This window comes from Artemia sp. Qi Xiang Cuo, chromosome 1, assembly GCF_049724085.1.
Source record: "Artemia sp. Qi Xiang Cuo chromosome 1, ASM4972408v1, whole genome shotgun sequence".
Lineage (NCBI taxonomy): Eukaryota > Metazoa > Arthropoda > Branchiopoda > Anostraca > Artemiidae > Artemia > Artemia sp. Qi Xiang Cuo.
In genome coordinates, this window is record NC_142794.1 from 68,427,448 (window position 1) to 68,448,479 (window position 21,032).

The 21,032-nt window shown below is 35.5% G+C and overlaps 1 protein-coding gene across 3 annotated transcripts in view; it reads left to right on the top strand.

Annotated features, from left to right (window-relative positions):
- amx (TM2 domain-containing protein 3 almondex) overlaps positions 1-21,032 on the top strand; it is a 44,625-nt gene that overhangs the window by 1,471 nt on the left and 22,122 nt on the right. Inside the window, exon 1 of one of the 3 annotated variants that reach the window (XM_089086371.1) lies at positions 19,589-20,011. The exons of the other annotated variants lie outside the window; for them this stretch is intronic. The gene's annotated coding sequence lies outside the window, so the exon portion shown is untranslated. Of the gene's footprint in view, positions 1-19,588; positions 20,012-21,032 lie in introns of those variants that run through there. 3 annotated transcript variants of the gene reach the window in all.

The window sequence follows — 21,032 nt, forward strand, 5'->3', positions numbered from 1 at the left end:
CAGCTGGTATGCTGTTCCCATCAGCAGTTAGCAAAAAGTTTTATACCTAGTTTTGTAAAAATGTGTACTTTTTAATGTGACTATACCAAAGAAATTTGGCATTGCCATGAAAATTTTGGTGAAGATTAAAATTTATCTATCTATCTAATATCTTCAGGGCCCCTTTAAGGGCTCAAGATGCAATTAGACCCAGAAGCATTACTTGAATTATGAAAGAGTATAAAAAAGACATCAAATAGCATTTGCACTTTTGGTTTAGTTAAATTATATGACCCACTAGAAATTTCCCAATTTTTCAATGAATTTCATATGAAGGGTTTCATGCTAATGATGCCTTTCAAGTTGAGTTTGGTAAATGAAACTTCCCAGAATGAATCTAGCATAGGGCATATATTTGAAACTCAAATATGATACCTCTTTCTCTTATTTTGGATCCCACTTATATATATTGGTGTTAGGATCACTCTTGTTTAAACTGCTTTACCTGTAAATCAAATCAACTGTAACAAAATTGAGAACCAAAAAACATATAGGAAGTATAAAAATTGGGCTATATGTTTGCACATGAGGGGATGTTATAGTATAATGAAGCTGCAGTTGAAGCATGTTAAATACAATTGTTCTGCATAGGCTATAATGAAATAAGAATTTTTGTTTTTAACCCTTTTATATAGCCAAAAACAAGAGAAAATGCTTTCATCTGTGAGGGTCTATAATGGGCTTAAAATTGAATTTCCTAGTAAAGTGATTGTTATTTTTAAAAAGAGCATAAAAAAGGCATTAAGCAGTATGTTCACTTTATATGTAGTTGAATAATATAAGGTGCCCCATAATTTAATGCTACTTTTACTACTACAACTACTGTTATCAGGCTAATATAATAATAATATAATAATAATATAGATTTATTACCTGCCAAAACTCTAAAAATACAATGGGCGGCAGAGTATAAAAAAGTGAAAAAAATGCAAAGACAAACAACAAAGTACGGTTTAACACTATTATATACAATGAAATGGGCACTCAACATTGACATTCAAATAACACATTCAAGTTGAGTCTGTCCCTGAAGAGTTACCCGAGGATAACCTGGAGTAACGTACGTCTTATGAAAGCTCACTACTCAGAATGGAACTGCCAAGACAGGATTTATCAATCCAAACCTACTGATGAAATACCGGTGTTTGGACCACGGTGATATTCCGAGCAGATACTTAGCATATTTAAAATAAATCGTGCGGAACTTTTTCTTCTCTGTCTGTGTGAAGCAACTCCAACAAGGAGAGATATTTAGAAAACTCGGTAAAACAAATGCATTATACAATTGGGCTAAAATATCACGACTAAATCTCGCCTTGCTCAGGACAAGCTTTCCATATGCAGAACGAACTTTTCCAAGGGTATCAGCGATAATAAGTATGCGTGTGGCCTTGAGTGACATACCGATCGGGACTCCAAGGTAAGTAAGTGATGGAACAGGTTTGATTTCCGTATCATCTAGCATAACACATATGTCCTCAGTCAACACTTTATAATTGAAAAATAACAATTCAGTTTTTGATGGATTAAATGTATGGCCAACACAAGCATATTCTACCTTTAATGCACTAAAACAACTGTTTATTCCATTCAGGGTTCTACTAATGTTTAAAATGTTGTCAGCATAACCTATGAGTGATACATCAATCCCACATAAAATACACGTTGTTGGTGCTTCATGTTGCACTTCGATTACGGAATTATTGAATAAATCTGGTGAATTTACTGCTCTTTGCCTAATACCCTTTTTCACTGGTATATCAACTTCTAAAAGCATATCACAATCCCAACCAGGATACTTTATCCTAACACGAAGATTACTATACATTGAATCAAGGGGTCCAATGACCGAATTTTCTATGCCTCTCTGCTGCAGAGAGTAAAATATGTTCGTGGATAGACGAATCGAAAGCACGGGCAAGATCATGGGCTGCTAAAACTAAAGAATCATTGTTATTCTCAGCGTCAGTCAGTATAGACACCAGCGAGTAAAGGGCATGATCACATCCAAGCGATCACTGGAACCCAAACTGGTGTGGGGGAACCAAGCCCTTGCTTCTAATTTCGTCACGAATAAGAAGCTCAAATAGTTTACATAGTGTAGTCGACACAGTAATGGGCCTATATGAAGAGCACTGGGAGGGAGGTTTCCCTGGTTTGAGAATAGGTGTTATTACACCAATGCAAAAGGTATCCGGGACAATACCTCTGGTAACAATAATTTGGAATAATAATGATACATGTTCAAGAAGTTGTTCTCTACCATAGAGTAAATGCTGGCCACAAATTTTATTGAAAATTTCTTTTTTAGCTTTTTCAGGCATTCACGTATTATACTTCTATTAACTACCATGTTCTCTTTCGGCAATTTTAGCATTTCATCTAGCTCACTCCAGTAAGAATTCTGTAGTGCTTGGTCAGGACTTTTGAACTGATCAGTGAAGTAAGTATTCCAGGCCTCTTTTGTTGGAAGGGGGGCCTCAGAGGTCAATTCTTTGGGCTTCACTAAATTCTGCCAAAGGAGTTTGGGATTGGACTTGCTTTTCTTGCTGTATTCGTCAATTATGTCTCTACGGTGCTTAGACAAGGCTTTGGCAAAGGCACGTTTAGTATGATTCTTCACTTTCCAGACTTGCCCAGATCTTGGCTTACCACTGTCACACCATAGGCAAAACCAGAACTTTGCAGTCTGGCATGCTTCTGTTAAATTTACGTTAGCAGACCATCCTCTAATTTCAGTGTTTACTCAAACTTTTCGAGAGGGTACGGCTGCTGATTCGGCACACCAAAGGGCATGGCATATTGAGGCAGAGTAAATGTTCAACAGAAGTTTCTGCCTTTTTAGCCGGGATGTCACTGTTGGACATCAGTAGCAGGAAAGGGACTTGGATCTTTTCAAGAATGCTATTACACACTTATTGATACTGCTGGATTGCAGCATCATCGAGCTTCCAATCTTGCACAACTTTGAGCTTTGGAGCTGTGCTTTTTTTTACTTCAGAGAATGGGCAAGCGAAACTCAAGGATATAGGTAAGTGATCGCTAAGCGTACCACCCATTAGTACCAACACAGATTTGTTCTGGACATTGAATGATGTAACAACATGGTCGAGATTAGATACAGAGCCACTGTTATGACAATAACTGAAGTTTTTTATCTTTATCACAACCTTGAAGCCATCTGGTAAGACTCCTAAATCTATTTGTGTTCTAGGACTGTCAGTGTCAGTAAGGTCGCAGTTGAAGTCTCCAATAATTAAATAGTCATGACCCAACTGCTTTATTCTCAACACACATTTAGCAAGTTTCTCGCAGGATAGGTTGAATTTTCTCTCTGATCAATCATTCTTGTAATTAGTAGGAAGGTAAACACAGATCAGAACAATACCATAGACGTCCACTGCGATAAAACTGTCTTGCTGCTCGACAAGTTTGGCGGAGATGTGATCTTTATTTACAATAGCAATGCCTCCAGATGGCCTTCCTCTACAGCTTGATTTCGCTTCTCTAATAAAGAACCGATGCTTGTCAGAGAACTTGATACAATCCAAACTATCCTTGCTTAAGAAGTGTTCTTGTATGCAAACTATGTCATCATCCTTGGCAAATTGTTTTATAATTGGCACCTTATCACGCAGATTTCCGTTCATATTCCAAGATATTACTTTAAGAGATGAAATGGTGGCTCTTGTCATTGCAGTTTCTTCATTGCTTTCAGGACTTTGGGACAACGGATGCTATAACAGGGGTGCTTATCAGATTTGCAAAGCGCGCACCGAATAGGATTTTTGCAAGGATGCTCCTTTTTTGAAGCATGCCCTTCTTTGCCACATCTAGCACAACGTTTAGAGTTTTCACATTTCAACACTAGGTGTCCATAGTTTTGACAGTTGAAGCACCGGCATGGGACATTAATAGACTCATCAATATGAATTCTTTCATATCCTATCAAGGGCGGGTTCCACATTGCATGTTGCAGATCGCTTTTAAGGGAAAACTGCAGTTTGAAGGACCTGGTTGCTCGGATTTGCTCTGCTTTAACACAATTTGGGACCACGGCTAATAGAGCATCAGCATCAATTTCTGATGGTACAAGTCTAGCTATACCAGAAAAGGTAGGAGTTTTCATTTTGGGGTCCAAAGTTGCATTATCACCATTTAGAATAGCAACACTCAGTTTTTTGGCCGCTTATTTGTCTTTCAGGTTTATATGCCATTCAGTTTGGGTTTGCTTCAGCTCACCAACATGATCTGTTATGCTTGAATTGTTGTTACATAGTTTGTCAATAAAAGCTTTTCTCCCAGCAGTGGAAGGTGGTGGGTTTGCCGGCTTCTTAAGAATGACAGCATAGGTGGAACTTGTCGGTGCTTGTGTTGGCAGGCTATGCGTTGTTGAGTCCTTATTTCGGGCAATCAGTGAATTTAACTTCGTATTCATCTCGTTAATGTTTCTGGTAACAAATGCACTAATTTGGCTACCGCAAGAGGAGACTTCTTGGGGCTCGGCAATAACAAAAATCGGTAGCTCCACACTTTTCAGATCACATTCTTTTAACATTTTCATTATGTCGAGAACATTTTCACTTTCAATATGTTTTATGGAGGGGCGTACGTTTGAATGAACAATAGAGTAGATGAGGATTTTATCCTCCTTGATCGATTCTTTCCCAAAGAAGTCGGTGCACGTCTTAGCTATCTCATCTTTTGGTACACCACTGAGCATTGATCTTAGCACATAGTTCAGTACAGCATTCCAGACCAATTTTTTTGGAGTGGTCATCTTGGCCAAGGAAGAAGTCGCTCGTAAAATATTCACCGGCAACGTCCCTCGGCAAAAATTTCAAAATGGTCACCGGCAACCCTGCGCACGGGAGAAATTCTTTGAAGCTTTTACGTCGAGGAAAACGAGGGAAGCGTAGAGCCCCGCTACCTATTCCCCGCAGTTTAAGAGTCAAAGGACCCGGCAGGTACCTCTACGGCCGTTGCAACAGGTGCCCTCCCCTCTTCTGCTCGTTTTCCTCCCCCCCAAAAAAAAACAAATCCCGCTAATACAATAAAATCCTGGTTTGTGCCTTGACCTCTAGATGGCGCTCCAATGTAGGACTTTGTAGGAGCAATGTACCTTAGGTGAATGAAACAGGAATGATTTCAATGCGGAAGAAAAGTGCTTAAAGTTGTTATTGTTTGGCGTTGTAGAGATACTGGAAATTTTGGTTAATGGTGGGTATTTTAATTTTGAACAACAGAGAACCGTGTTCTGAAGACGTTTCGTAACTCTAGCATCAGATCTTCACTTAATTGTAGGTAAAATTTGCTATTCAAACACTCTGTATATATATATCATAATATGAACGCACTCTTAAATCCGCTATTAAGAATTATTATAGATGTCGCTGTTTTGCTTCCAAGCAAGGAGCATAAATTAGTAATAATGTTATAAGGCAACTCCAATTAAATAAATTTATTCTTCAACACAAATTATATGAGAAGAATTGAAAACTATGTATCCTTACTGTTCCTGGGATCACAGATTCCAAATCGAGCACAACCTTGGTTAAAGAATCAAACTATTTCCATATAAATTTAACTTATTATTATATAAATTTAACTTATTAACTAATATTGAACTAAGGATGATATTGAGCTGTGTACTTGCAAGTTATCAAAAGAGTATATTCACAATATCTGAGGAATAGTTTAGGGTATTAAGTTGAAATTTTCATTGCATGTTCAACTAACCAAGTGGCACTATTCATAGGCTACTACTAGTACTACAATGACTGGTACTACTACTGTTCATACTACTACAAGGACTACTGCTACTACTAATGGATACTACTAGCTGTATGGCAGCAGCTAAGAGTATTATGATGACACTTTCAGCAAATGCTGAGGCAGATTTCCAACTAAATCTAAACACACTATGCCAATACAAGGTTTTTAAAAGTGTGTAACAGCTATTTCCCTAGTAAAGCATAGAGTATTAAGTTTAAACTTTCAGTACATTTTAAGGGGGATGTTGAAACAATAAAAATGGTACCATCTACTTACTACTACCATTACTGTTGATACTACTACTAAGGCAACTTTCAGAGTATGGTGATGGCAGTGTTTATCTAAATCAAAACACACTGTGTACATGTAGGTTATCAAAGGGATATATTAGCAACATCTCAACAATGCCTTAGGGTATAAGCTGAAACTTCTGGGGCTGCCAATAATATAGGTACTTATAGGTTATATAATAAACATTCAAGAATTTTTATTGCAAATGATGTGAACATGACACAAGAAACTGGTCAAGCAACTTCCACCAGAAAATTAGCTTTGGCTGGGTTAGAAAATAAATTGTGGCTATATTTTATTTAAGTATTTAGTTGGTATTTTGGTTAGGTTAGGTTAGAATAGGTTTTTTTAGGTTACATATTTAATATATGCTTTGCTTAACCCCCCCCCCCCCCCAAATGTGCAAATATATAGCCAAAATTTGCTTCTTAACTATTATATTTTCATAAAATTTCGTTTTATTTCACTAGCATTAACCAAACTTCACTTCTCACGTGTTTATTATGTAACCAATAAGTACCATAATGTGTACCAATTTTGTTACTAATGCTACCATTGAACAAAATCAAAGCAGTTTAAATGCATTCAGAATTTCAAAATATATAGAGTTGTCAAGATATCCAGGCCGGATATCTTAGGACTAGGGTAGAGTATAAAGATGAAACTTTCAGGGAAAGTATACATTGCTTTAAAACTAAATCAAAAATTTATTAGTTTAAGGCTTTTATATTTTAAACATTTAATGCTATGAGAAGTATGCAAGTTCACCTTCTTCTGTGAATTTTTCTGTCTTGAAGTTTAGTTCTGAGAATTCCCTGCATTTTGTCAAAGCATTTCCCTACATTTTGTCATACTAAAATGCCCTAGTTTTGAAGCTTAATTTCTTAGAAACATAATGACTTCAAATACTTATAGAACTTCATATTATCTCTTTGACAACCCAGCAAAATATCTGTATTTCTCATAATTTTTGGGAAATAATACCAAAAATCCTGATTTCCAAACAGAAGTTCTGTTTTTTTTCTTCAGAAATCTCTAATTTTGATGCTTATTGTAGTGTTGACATTTATTGCCATGCATAGCAATCAATTGGAGGTGCACTCTTTTGTAGCCAAAAATAAACTGCATGTTTGGAAATAGTTTCTAAAGTTATCATTGTTCTTTGATTTCCTTGGCATCCAAGAGGTAGCTTTTTTTCTAGACTGGGTAGAACTTTTTTATCTTATGCAATTAGATACATATCATAAGAACTAGAGATCACATTGGTTTTCCAGAAATAAGATTCTATCCATGGCTTTTTCTGTTTTGATCCTGTAAATTCAATATAGGTTGCCTAAGTAAAATGTCATAGCTTAAAAGCTTAACTTCCTGATTCTGGAACAGTTTTTGAAGAACATCCTGAATTTTTAAGCTGTCAATTTTGATGTACAAGCTGTCAAACTGACAATATGCACCCTACATGGATAAAGAATCTCATACCATCATACAAACAAGAACTGATAAATTGTTATAATCACGCTTGGGCATCTTCTAGGTTCCCCAATATATGGATATGTTCGTCCCTTCTACCAATCCTAAGGAAAAATCAACCAAAAGATAACCCTGAGTCTTATAGGCCCATAATGATTACACCTGTGATGGGGAAAATAATGGAGAAAATGATTTATCACAGACTCCTCTGGTTTGTTGAGAAAAATAATATGATCCCACACACTCAAACTGGATTCAGGAAATACCACTCCTCAACAGATGCTTTCATTTTGCTAACAAATGCAATAAATGAATCTTTCTCAAAAAATAATATCCTAGTGGCAGCTTTCCTAGATTTTGAAGGAGCATATGACAATGTGAACCACCAAATCATTTTAAATAAACTTGCAAACATTGGAGTACCTCCTAAGCTAGTATCCTTTATTAAATCCTTCATATAAGTGCGAATTTTCATTGTTTGTGTTGTTTCAGCCTATTCACCCCAAAAGACAATATCCAAAGGCCTACCTCAGGGAGCAGTCCTCAGTTGCCTCCTATTTGCCCTATATCTCTGGGACATGAACCTACCCCACACGAATCTACAATATGCTGATGATCTGGTGCTATGGTCATCTGGCAACACCTTCCAGATAGCACAGTCAAATCTGCAAAAGTCACTTTTCCAGTTTGAAAAATTCTCTCAACATTCAGATTTACCCATTGCACCCACCAAGTCAAAAATAATCCAATTTCACCGGAAGCGAAACCATGCTAATGCAAAACTAACTCTAAATAAAACAACTATTCCAGAAGATAATCATATTAATTACCTAGGTCTCATGCTTGACCAAAAACTTAATTTCCACCTCCACATTTCAAACACAATAAAAAAATGTTATAGAAAAGCAAATATCCTAAAAAGACTTCTTTCCACACCCTGGGGTTGTAAGGAGAAAACCTTACTCCAGTTTTATAAATCACAGATAAGACCCCATATTGACTATGGGCTCATTGTCTATGGTGCATGTGCAAAGACCCAGATGCAAAAAATTGAAACAACACAAAATGATATAATACGTCTCATATTTGGTCTTAGGAAACCCACAAGCACCAAGTTCCAGCTTATGGACAGTGGATTAACAACAATAAGGGAGAGATATAGATTTCTCTTGATAAAACATCTTACAAAAATTGAATCAAATAGCTCACACGCATTACATAATTGGTTAAGAAACCCAGCCATGTATAAAGGTATTGCAGATGAGTATGCCTATACTGAAAAGAAGTTCCCTGTGCCAGAAAAGTCTTTTGCACCTACTTTCCCCCATTCCCCTCCATGGACTTGGTCATCTCCCATAATAAATACTGGATTTTCAAAATGGAATAAGGATTTAACCCCCATTGCTTTTGTCCAGAAAAATTTGCAGAGCTTAATACAATTACCTATAAAAATCACTTCCAAATATTTGTTGATGGGTCAAAAATGAATGAGAAGGTTGAAAGTGGTGCTTTCCTTCCTCACCTGAAAATTGCAATGGGCAAGAGATTATTTAATAATTTATCTATAATGTCTGCTGAGTTAAATGCCATAATCATGGCATTAGAACACCTTAAGCAAAACCAATCTTTCATTGAAAATTCGAATAATATTATCATCTATTCCGACTCTTTATCAAGCCTTGAGTTGCTGGCCTCAGCTCTACAATATAAGTTGGACATTGACACTTGTCATTGTCACAGTATTATTGATAATCTTGCTTCAAGTGGCATAAAAACTTACTTTCAGTATATTCCTAGCCACTCTGGCATAAGTGGTAATCATCAGGTTGATGAAATAGCAAAAAATGCTATAAATATTGACCAGCCAAGTGGGAGGCCAATCCCAATTAGAGATACTTACCGATGGAGGCTATCAGATATTAATTTTAATAAGATTAATCCTATCCTTTCCCCCTTTCCCAATAAGTATCTTTCTAAAATTTATCATAGAATTCGTTCTGGAACAAATGGACTAAATTTCCTTGCATTCTCATATAAGCTTTCTAATTCAAGTGGTTCAATTCCCCTGTCCCCTCTTTGCAGGCATTGTAATATGAATAATGAAACAATTGACCATTGCCTATTTGAATGTAATATGCTGACGTCTGCACAACATACCTTGCTTTCTAAACTGTTAAAATACTTTAAACACCACAAATTCTCACTATCAGCCAAGAGCCTAGCCAACTATACCTGCAAACAGAGCATAGAAATCGGCATCTATCATCTTATATTTGAACACCTAAAGTCGAAAGATCTGCTGAAGGATATCTGAATGTATATAAATATGAGGCAATCAAGCCAGTAGCTCTGTAGCCCACAGAGTGAAGCAAAAGGAAAAGGGCTAAATAGTTTTACTGAAAAGCCCGCTTGCTGTTAAATAGAAGAAGAAGAAAGAAGAAGATGATGTTCACTATGTTTTAGGTGTTCAATGTCATGGAAAGTAAGCAAGAAAACATGAACTCTTATACATTCGAAAATAAACCATACTCATACACTAGGAAACAATTATTCACTCAATGACCTGTTTGATGGATGTTCATTAACCACAGTAAATGGTACATAGTCATATTGTTAATATTAATTAAAAAAACTTTTTCCACAAAATCAGTTTTTCAAAGAAAAGTAAAGAACTCAATTAAACCAAAAATGAGCAAAAGTAAAATCAAATAATCTACCAAGCATGAAACTACTGCAAATCAGCATCAATAAATAAATGAAACCCAAAATGAACAGAAATTACAATGATTAACCAAGTTAAACTGAAAAGAAGCAGAAATTAACATAAGTTGAACTCAAAACCCCTATGCCTTCCCAAGGTCAGAACACAATTTGCACTTTACTGAAAAATTATAAATGTTTTTACTTTTATAACTTTAATAAATCAAATAATACTAACATTTTGATTACTAAATATCAGTATATGTATATTAAACTGACAATGCACATTCATTTGTATTTTTTGACTAAAAACATATTTTGAGGAAAAACTTTTTTTAAAATTAATATAAACAATATGACTGTGTACCATTTACTGTGGTTAATGAACATCCATCAAACAGGTCATTGTGTTAATAATTGTTTCCTAGTGTATGGTTTATTTTCGAATGTATAATAGTTCATGTTTTCTTGCTTACTTTCCATGACATTGAACAACTAAAACCTAAAAGACCTAATTTCCCGAACTTTTGACTACATTGAACAAAATGCATGTCTCAAAATTTTGATTAGATGTGTTTGGGGAAATGGGGGGCATGAAAAGGGGGTCAGTTGCCCTTCAATCACTTTCGACTATTAAAAGGACACTAACCCTTTCAATTTCCAATTGAATGAGCCCTTTTTGATGTTTTTACAACATTGTTTTCTATAGAAACCTTACCTGCACCCAGGGCATAACTTACAAACCTTGCCCTGAGGGTTGGGGGGAGGAGGGGTTGTCATCCTTAAAGACCTAATTTCCAAAACTTTCAAATACATTGAATAAAATAGCTATCTAAAAATTTTGATTTGATATGTTTGGGGAAAAGGTGGGCATGAGAGGAGGGTTAGTTGCCCTCAAATCACTTTTGACTATTAAATAGGGAACTAGCCCTTTGAATTTCCAATCAAAAGAGCTCTTTTTTAAGTTTCTACAACAAAAGTTCAATAAAAACTTATATGCCCCCAGGGCATAAGTTAAGACTATTACCCTGAAAACTATGGTGGGAGTGTCCTGCTCAAAGGTATAATTTCCTGAATTTTAAACTGCGTGGAACAAAATGGCTATTTCAAAAATTTTGATTGGATGTGTTTGGGGAAAAGGTGGGCGTGAGAGGGGGGTTAGTTGCCCTCAAATCACTTTCGACTATTAAAAAGGGCAGTAGCCCTTTTAATTTCCAATCGAACGAGTCCTTTTTAAAGTTTTTACAACAAAGATTTCAATAAAGACCTTATATGCCCCCAGGGCATAACTTATAACCCTTAACCTGGAGACTCTGGGGGGAGTGTCCTGCTCAAAGGTATAATTTCCTGAACTTTAAACTACGTGGAACAAGATGGCTATCTCAAACTTTTTTTCCGATGTTAATGGAGAAAAGATGGGTGTGATAGGGGTGTTAGTTGCCATTGAATTAATTTTGACAATTAAATAGGGCTCTAGCCCTATCAGTTTCCAATCGAATGAGTCCTTTTTGAAGTTTCTACGACAACGCGTTCTATAAAAACCTTATATGCCCCAGGGCATACCTTACAATCCTTGCCCTTAGGGCAGTGGGGGAGTGTCCTCGTCAAGAACATTTCTATCTGGAAATCAACTATGCTCAACAAAATGGCTTTCTCAAAATTTTGATTGGATGTGTATTGGGAAAAGGTGGGTGTGAGAGGGGGGTTAGTTGCCCTCAAATCACTTTCGACTATTAAAAAGGGCACTAGCCCTTTGAATTTCCAATCAAATGAGCCCTTTTTCAAGTTTCTACTACAAAGATTTCAATAAAAACCTTATATGCCCGCAGGGCATAACTTATATCCCTCGCCCCAAAGACCTTGGGGGGATTTTCCTGCTCAAATGTATAATTTCCTGAACTTTAAACTGCATGGAACAAAATGGCAATCTCAAAATTTTGATTGGATATGTTTGGGGAAATGGTGGGTGTGGAAGGGGTGTTAGTTGCCTTCCAATAACTTTTGATTATTAAAAAGGGCACTAGCCATTTCAATTTCCAATTGAATGAGACCTTTTTAAAGTTTCTATGACAACACGTTCTATAAGAACCTTTTATGCCCCCAGGGCATAATTTATAACTCTTGCCTTGAGGGCTATGGTAGAGTTGTCATCCTCAAAAACCTAATTTCCAGAACTTAAAACGACGTTGAATAAAATGGCTGTATCAAAATTTTGATTGGATGTGTTTTGGGGAAAGGTGGGCGTGAGAGGGATGGTAGTTGCCCTCAAATCACTTTCAACTATTTAAAAGGGCACTAGCCCTTTGGATTTCCAATCAAATGAGCCTTTTTTGAAGTTTCTACAACAACCCCTTCTATAAAAACCTTATATGCCCCCAGGGCATAACTTACAACCCTTGCCCAGAAGGCTGTGGGGGAGTGTCCTCCTCAAAAACATAATTTCTATATGGAAATCAGCTATGCTGAACAAAATGGCTATCTCAAAATTTTAATTGGATGCCCTTTTTGAAGTTTCTACAACAACTCCTTTGATACAAAGTGCCCTGGTATGGAGAAAAGAAAAAAATAATACATTAGTAGTATAAGAAATACAGGAGCTGCCTCACCTATCTCATCCCTTCAATTTACTCCCTTTTTCTATTGAATTCACCCCATTTTAAATGAAAATCTGCAACTTTTTAACAATTTCCCATCATGACCTTTAACATCAAAATAGGTCTTCTGAAATAAGAATTTTTGATGTAATTTAAAAAAATATTCCATTTTTCTTATACTACTGGTAAAATGTAATAATTTAATATTTATTAGATAGTTCGATATACTACTAATTAAGTTCAATATCAATATCTAGATAATTATTATTATCTTTCCCTTTTCTTTCAATAACCTTTAAAATCATACCTTTATCTTTTTCTATTTTTTTAAATTTCTTTTCAAAATCAGCTGCTTTCGAATCAAATCGTTTTGGTGCAAAGATATCAACTATTTCACCCTCAAAATTAATAATAATAACAAGTTTGTTACCATATTTATTTACTACGTTTTTCATTGCTTTAATTGTGTATTCTATTCCAATGTCTAAGTCTTCTTTCTTAACGGTTTGATTGTATTTATTTTCCACTTTCATTTCTCTTAACAGTTTCTCCATTAATCTATAAATTATTTTATTAAACAAATTTTCTGAATCTAAAATAATTTATAGATTAACATATAATTTATGATCAATGACATCCATGTTTTGCTTTTCTTTCTGAAAATGTAATGCAGTAAATGTTGTATGAATCAGCAGGCTCTTGATCTAACAAAAGTTTAATTTCTATATCAACATTTGATCCAGATGCATAAATATTAGGTTCATGTTTTGAAATGTCAAAACAAAATAATGGATATACTGTTTTAAAGTCATTATAGCTTACAATAGTTCCACTATCAACGTTTCAATGTTTGTATCCTAAATGTAAAAATCTTTTATAAGCATTAGAATAATGCTCATTATCATTACTAAAATCGCATTTCATATCTTCGTGTGGATATTAATAGCCAGTGACTCTCACTTCAATTTTTTCAATATTCATATGATCAAAAATCATATTATTTTGTAAATCATTACAATTTCTTTGTGTTTTATGTAATGCAACAACAATTTTAGCTGTATCACATCTTCCACTGACGACTCTCCATGTCAATTCTTTGTCATTTCTATTATCACTTTTATAAGTATTACACACCTCCCATCTTAATTCAAATGAAAATTAAGAGAAAATGGTTATACTGTTTCAAAAGCTAAAATAAAAGAAATATTGCAAAAACAAAATATTTATTCTTTACATCATCCCTCTTATCACACATTTGAAAGAAGGTGAGTTTATATACATAGTATTGATGAACAATGGCAAGCTGATTTAGTTGATATGCAACAGTATAAAAAGGAAAATAATAATTTTAATTACATTCTTACATTGATTGATTGTTTTAGTAAATATGCTTGGTGTATCCCTTTGAAAAATAAAATGGGTAAGGAAATTATTAATGCTTTCACGGATTTATTTAGAAATAGAAAACCTAAAATGTTACAAACTAATAAAGGTAAAGAATTCGTTGGGAAAAACGTTCAATTATTTTTAAAGAGTCATGAAATTTTTTTGTTTTCAACTTAAAGTGAATTGAAAGCTCAAATAGTGGAACAATTAAATAGAACTGTTAAATAAAAACTATGGAAACATTTTACTTACAACAATACTAAATGTTGGATAGATGTATTACCGTCATTAGTTGACAATTATAACAAGTCTTATCATAGATCAATCAATATGAAACGAATAGATGCTAGTAAAAAAGAAAATGAAAACAGGGTGTATAAAAATCTGTTTCCAGACATAGATTCTCAAACAACGTATATTCCCTTAACCTGAAGACCCTGGGGGGAGTGTCCTGCTCAAAGGTATAATTTCCTGAACTTTAAACTGCATGGAACAAAATGGCTATATCGAAATTTGGATTGGATGTGTTTGGGGAAATGGTGGGCATGGAAGGGGTGTTAGTTGTCTTCCAATCACTTTTGACTATTAAAAAGGGCACTAGCCATTTTAATTTCCAATCGAATGAGCCCTTTTTGAAGTTTCTGCGACAACACTTTCTATAAAAACCTTATATACACCCAGAGCGTAACTTACAATCCTTGCCTTAAGGGCTGTCGGGGAGTGTCCTCCTCAAAAACATATTTTCTATTTGGAAATCAACTACACTGAACAAAATGGCTATCTCAAAATTTTGATTGGATGTGATTGGGGGAGTGATGGGCCTGGGTGCTAGTTCCCCTCCAATCACTTTCTACTATTAAAAAGGGCACTAGCCACTCCAATTTCCAATCGAATGAGCCCTTTTCAAAGTTTCTACGACAACTTCTTTGATATGAAGTGCCCTGGTATGGAAAAAATAGTACATTGTTCCAACATTGTTCTTTACTTAGGCAGCGCGATTGCACTGCCTATGATAACTTAAAGTAATCATACTACATCTGCAAACATGATACCAGAGTATACATATTTTTTACCTATGAATTATAGTTGATTTGGTTGCTCCACAGCTGTGACTCATGGGTCACATTTGGTGGAACACTCTTATGATGCCTTGGCACCAAAGGTCTTGTTAATTCTGTAATTGAAATGACTTTACAAGCCAAATGTACCACAAAAAAGCATATCATAGGCAGCGCAATGGTGCTGCCTAAGTAAAGAACAATGTTGGCACAATGTATTGTTTATTTTTTTTTCTATTGGCCAGGGCACTTCATATCAAAGAAGTTGTCATAGAAACTTCAAAAAGCACTCATTTGATTGGAAATTGAAATGGCTAGTGCCCTTTTTAATAGTCGAAAGTGATTAGAAGGCAACTAACACTCCTTCCACGCCCACCATTTATCCAAACACATCCAAACAAAAATTTGAGATAGCCATTTACTTCAAAGCAGTAAAAAGGTCTGGAAATTATATCTTTGAGGATGACACTCCCCCCACAGCCCTCATGGTAAGGGTTGTCAGTTATGCCCTGGGGCATATAAGGATTATATTGAAATCTATGCCATAGAAACTTGAAAAAGGGTTCATTCGATTGTAAATTCAAAGGGCTTGTGCTTTTTTTAATAGCCTAAAGTGATTTGAGGGCAATTAACCCCCCTCTTATGCCCACCTATTCCCCAAACACATCCAATCAAAATTTTTAGACAGCCATTTTGTTCAACGTAGTTAAAAGTTTTAAAAATCAGGTCTTTGAGGATAATAACCCCCTCAGAACCCTCGGGGCAAGGATTGTAAGTTGTGCCCTGGGGGCATATAAGTTTTTTTTATAAATAATGATGTTGTAGAAAGTTCAAAAAAAGGGCTCATTCGACTGGAAATTAGAACGGCTTGTGCCCTTTTTAAGAGTCGAAAGTGATTGGAAGATAATAACACCCCTCTCAAATCCATCATTTCACCAAACACATCCAATCAAAATTTTGAGATAGTAATTTTGTTTGACTTCGTTAAATAGTCCGGAAATTATGTTTTTGTGAGGATGACACTCCCTTCAAAGCCCTCAGGTTAAGGGTTGTAAGTTATCCCCGGGGGACATATAAGTTTTTTTTATTTTAAAGAAAGCGTTGTCATAGAAACTTCAAAAAGGAATCATTCGATTGGAAATTGAGAGGGCTAGTGTTCTTTTTAATAGTCTAAAGCGATTGGAGGGCAACTAACCCGCCTCTCAGGCCCACCTTTTTCCCCAACACATCCAACCAAAATTTTGAGATAGCCATTTTGATCAACGCATTTGAAAGGTCCGGAAATTATGTCTTTGAGGATGACAACCTCCTCACAAACCTCAGGCATATAAGGTTTTTATAGAAAGCGTTGTCGTAGAAACTTCAAAAAGGGCTTATTCGATTGGAAATTGAAAGTGCTAGTGCTCTTTTTAACAGTCAGAAGTGATTGGAGGGCAACTAACCCCCCTCTCACGCCCACCATTTCCCAAACACACCCAATCAAAATCTTGAGATAGCAATTTTCTTCAACGTTGTAGAAAGTTCTGGAAATTAGGTCTTTGAAAATGACAACCCAGCCCTCAGGGCAAGGGTTGTAAGTTATGCTCTAGGGGCATATAAGGTTTTTATTGAAAGCATTGTTGTAGAAACTTCAAAAGGGCTCATTCAATTGGAAATTGAAAGGGCTAGTGCCTTTTTTAATAGTTGAAAGTGATTGGAGAGCAACTAACGCCCCTCTTGCACCCACCATTTCCCCAAACACATCCACTCAAAATTTTGAGATAGCCCTTTTGTTCAACGTAGTTGAAAGTACTGAAAATTAGGTCTTTGAGGATGACAACCCCCTCCCCCCCCCCACAGCCCTCAGGGCAAGGGTTGTAATTTATGCCCTGGGGGCATATAAGGTTTTTATAGAAAGCATTGTTGTAGAAATTCAAAAAGGGCTCATCAATTGGAAATTGAAAGGGCTTTTGCCCTTTTTACTAGTCGAAAATACCCCTCCCATTTGCTCATTATGTTTAAAAACTAATGTTGCCTTAAGATTAAATCAAAATCCACTGTTTTAATGTTAATTCCCAATAAGGCATCTCAGCAGTATCCCAAGAACGACTGAGGGTATTATGTTCAAACTTTCGGGTTACTTCTGCTCTTAAAATTTAGCCAACTCAAAATAGTGTAAGTGTATCCAAGCTATAAAAGAAAGTAAACAGATTTTTTTTGCAAATGGTATCAAGTTTTCTATTTCAGGTCAACTAGAGGAGGTATGAAACTAAATTAAACACTAATATTTGTGTCCAAATTTTTAAAAGGGTCTATGGTATTAAAGATTGCGGAAAATCTTTCTCCAGCATACATATAGCAGGCCAAACTAAAGTCTTAAAAAAACGAAAAGGTTTAAAGTATTATTTTCTTTTTCCCTGAAAAGATTATGTCAATATAAAACGAACAGAAATTAATTAAAAAAACTTTCCCCAAAATAAGTTTTTCAAAGAAAAGGAAAGAACTCCATTAAACCAAAAATGAACAAAAATAAAATCAAATAGTCAACCAAGCGTGAAACTACCACAAATCAGCATTGATAAATAAATGAAACACAAAACAAACAGAAATTACAATAAATAACCGAGTGAAACTCATAACGAGCAGAAATTAACATGAGTTGGGCTCAAAACCCCTATGCCTTCCCAAGGCGAGAACATAATTTGCACTTTACTGAAAAAAATACAAATGAATATGCATTGTCAGTTTATTATATGCTACATATACTGATATTTGTTTATCAAAATGTTAATATTATTTTATTTATTGAAGTTATAAAAGTAAAATCATTCTTGTTTTTAACTTTCTTTAATGTTCCTAACTTTCCTCATTAAGAAACCATCTGCTACTTTACAAACTTTAAAAAAAAATGTCCCATTCATCTTCTACTTAGTCATAATGATTTTTTGTCAAAATGAGTAACTAGAATTTTACTATTAATACCTTGCCAGTCTAACTAAGATTTCGAAGCTTTCTTGTCATGAGCCCTTCTCCCAGCCTATGCACTCCATCCTTTCTGCATGAATAAATAGCTTCTATATAACCTAATTTCATGTTACTTACCCCGAAGATATGAGTTCCTGACAATTACAACTCTTACAAAGTACATTTCAAAAAGTCTAAATTTGTCAGTCAAAATGTCAGTACAATAATTGTCTTTTAACATTGTAACATTCCCAATTGCAATTTTCATGTCTTAGATCATTCAAGTTGTTATAGCCTAAAAAAAAGCAACGGGTCCCAGTAGTGCATGTCAGGGACAAATATATCCTCTCAAGTCTAAACAAAGTGCTTAATCTGACTAAGAACTGGACAGCAAACAGTCCTTGGGACCTCCAATGTAATGGATCCTTTCAGGAATCTTAGTCACTACAAGATTTTCCACACTTGGTGATACTCTTCTATCAACAAGAGTCAATATCCTGTACAAGCAAAATTGAGTTTATTACCTCCAACTCATTACATATTCATGCCCACAAGTATTACACTACAATGGACAGGCATCCCATAATAAATAATTTAACTAGAAAGACGTTTTTCACCCCCAAAAAGAAGAAAATCCAGAGAATTATCTATTGATCAGAGTCCAGTGCATTGCTGTGTTGTTTACAAGGCTGTAATTTCCTTGAAGGGCGCCACTCCTCAAGGACACACTGCACTGCTGTCTACAGTTATGGTTCTGGTTAGGAAAACTTGTTAAAGGTCCACCCTGGTGCCACTATAAGGCTATGCAAAAATGGGCCCTTTCAGGGATGGTGAATATTGCTTGACTTCATGGCTTTGCCCAATTATTATGGCTATGCCTAGGCTATGCTAGGAATATTCGTGGAAATGCTTTAGGCTTTGTAGAAAACAGGAGGGGTTTGTGCAAGTAATATTTGAGCGATAATCTATCTGAGAATAAAAGGAATATAAGGAAAGTACAGAAAGCATTAATATGAATTAAGAAGGTGTTGAATTCGATAGAACTGATAAAACTGCCCAAGCAGGATCAAGAACATGCAGCCAGGCTACATGTTAGTAAATTGTATTAGTATATTAAAAAAAAATGAGAGGGAGCCGATATTCCAGACTTTTCCCAGTTAAAGATAGGAATGGGGCCTCAAATAGAGATAAAGAAGTGTTACAGAGTGATGGGTAGAACATTTTTATAATGTGCTAAACCATGATAAATTTACAGGAAATGATGAAAACAATGAAAAAGTTTACAACAATTTGGAAGTGAAGGAAGATTATTGTGGGAAGAAGAGTTAAAGACAGTGCTAAAAGGATTAAAAATAATAAGGCCTCAGGTACTGGTGATTGTGAAGTTAGAGATGAATTACTGAAATAAGGGGGGACGTGTTGAAAAAATTTTCACTCTTAGATTGATTATTGAGAAGTGTCGGAATCATCAGACTCTTTCAGTCCTCAGTTTTATTGATTATGAACAAGCTATTGATTCAGTTGATAGAAGATTTTTAGTGAAAGTCCTATTCCTCTATGGTGCACCAGATAAATACATTAAGGCGACTAGTGCTATGTACAAGAAAAATATGCTAGTAGCTTGTTTACTATTGGATCAGGAGTTAATCAAGGTTGTCTTCTACCCCCCCATTTATATGGATTATTTTGATTGACTTTGTCCTAAGGAACACAGCAAGTGGGAGAATATGGGAGAGTATGGAATATAATGGGAAGGTAAAACTCTCCTAGAGTTAGATTATGGTGATGATTTAAGTGTCCTAGATGAAAATGTCAGCAAGATGAATGATTTTTTGAAGTTTTGAGGATTCAGGGTGCAAGAATAGATTTGAAATCAATGTTAAGAATTTCAAGTCTATTAGAATAGGAATAAATGACGGTGAATACGGGATGCTGGGTAACAAGCTCATTGATCAAGTGGATAGCTTCACTTGCCTGGGTAGTATTAGATAGCCAGATAGCCATGGTTGCTAGGGCATAAGAATGCCCTTGAGAGTATTTGCTCTACACCCTAAATCGGGTTCCAATTTTGGTCTCCTTTAGATATATAAATAACTACCTATATTAACTTATGCCAAAATCTAAGACTTGAAATAAATTCTGTATTGTTTCTAAACAGGTTTCTTAGCAGCTTTCAAAGAAAGACGAGAACTAAGAAATCCTTTTTCTTTGATTAGTTGTTACACTTCTATTTTCTTCCTACTCCGATCTAAATTCCAGGGGGGGATGGCCCTCCCCCCCTGAGGGTGCCCATGAAGATAGCAGATGTTGTGAAGATGTTAAAAGTAGAATAATGAAGGCCAAATGTATTTTTTCACAGTTGAAAATAGTTTGAAAGGATAGGAAGATGTCTGCTAATCAAGATTATAATATTGGAAGCCACAGTGATTACAGTGGCCAAGTAAGGTTCTGAAACGCGAGTGCATTAGAAGACAAACGAGAATTTGTTACATGTTTTCCAGAGGAATTGCCTTCGGATTATTTTAGGCAATCATCTGACTGACTGTATTTCAAACAGTGAACTGCAAGGGAAATCTGGCTCTATCCTGCTTTATGGGGCTATAATAAGATAAATGTTGAGATGGCTAGGACAGGTTTTACAGATGGAGGATGACAGATTGCTAAAGATCATCCTTTTTGTCATCCAACTAGGGTCAAATGAAAAGCAGGTCCTCTCTAAATGCAGTGGGAAGATGTGGTATGAAAGGATTTAAGGGAAATTATAATTTAGTGGAAG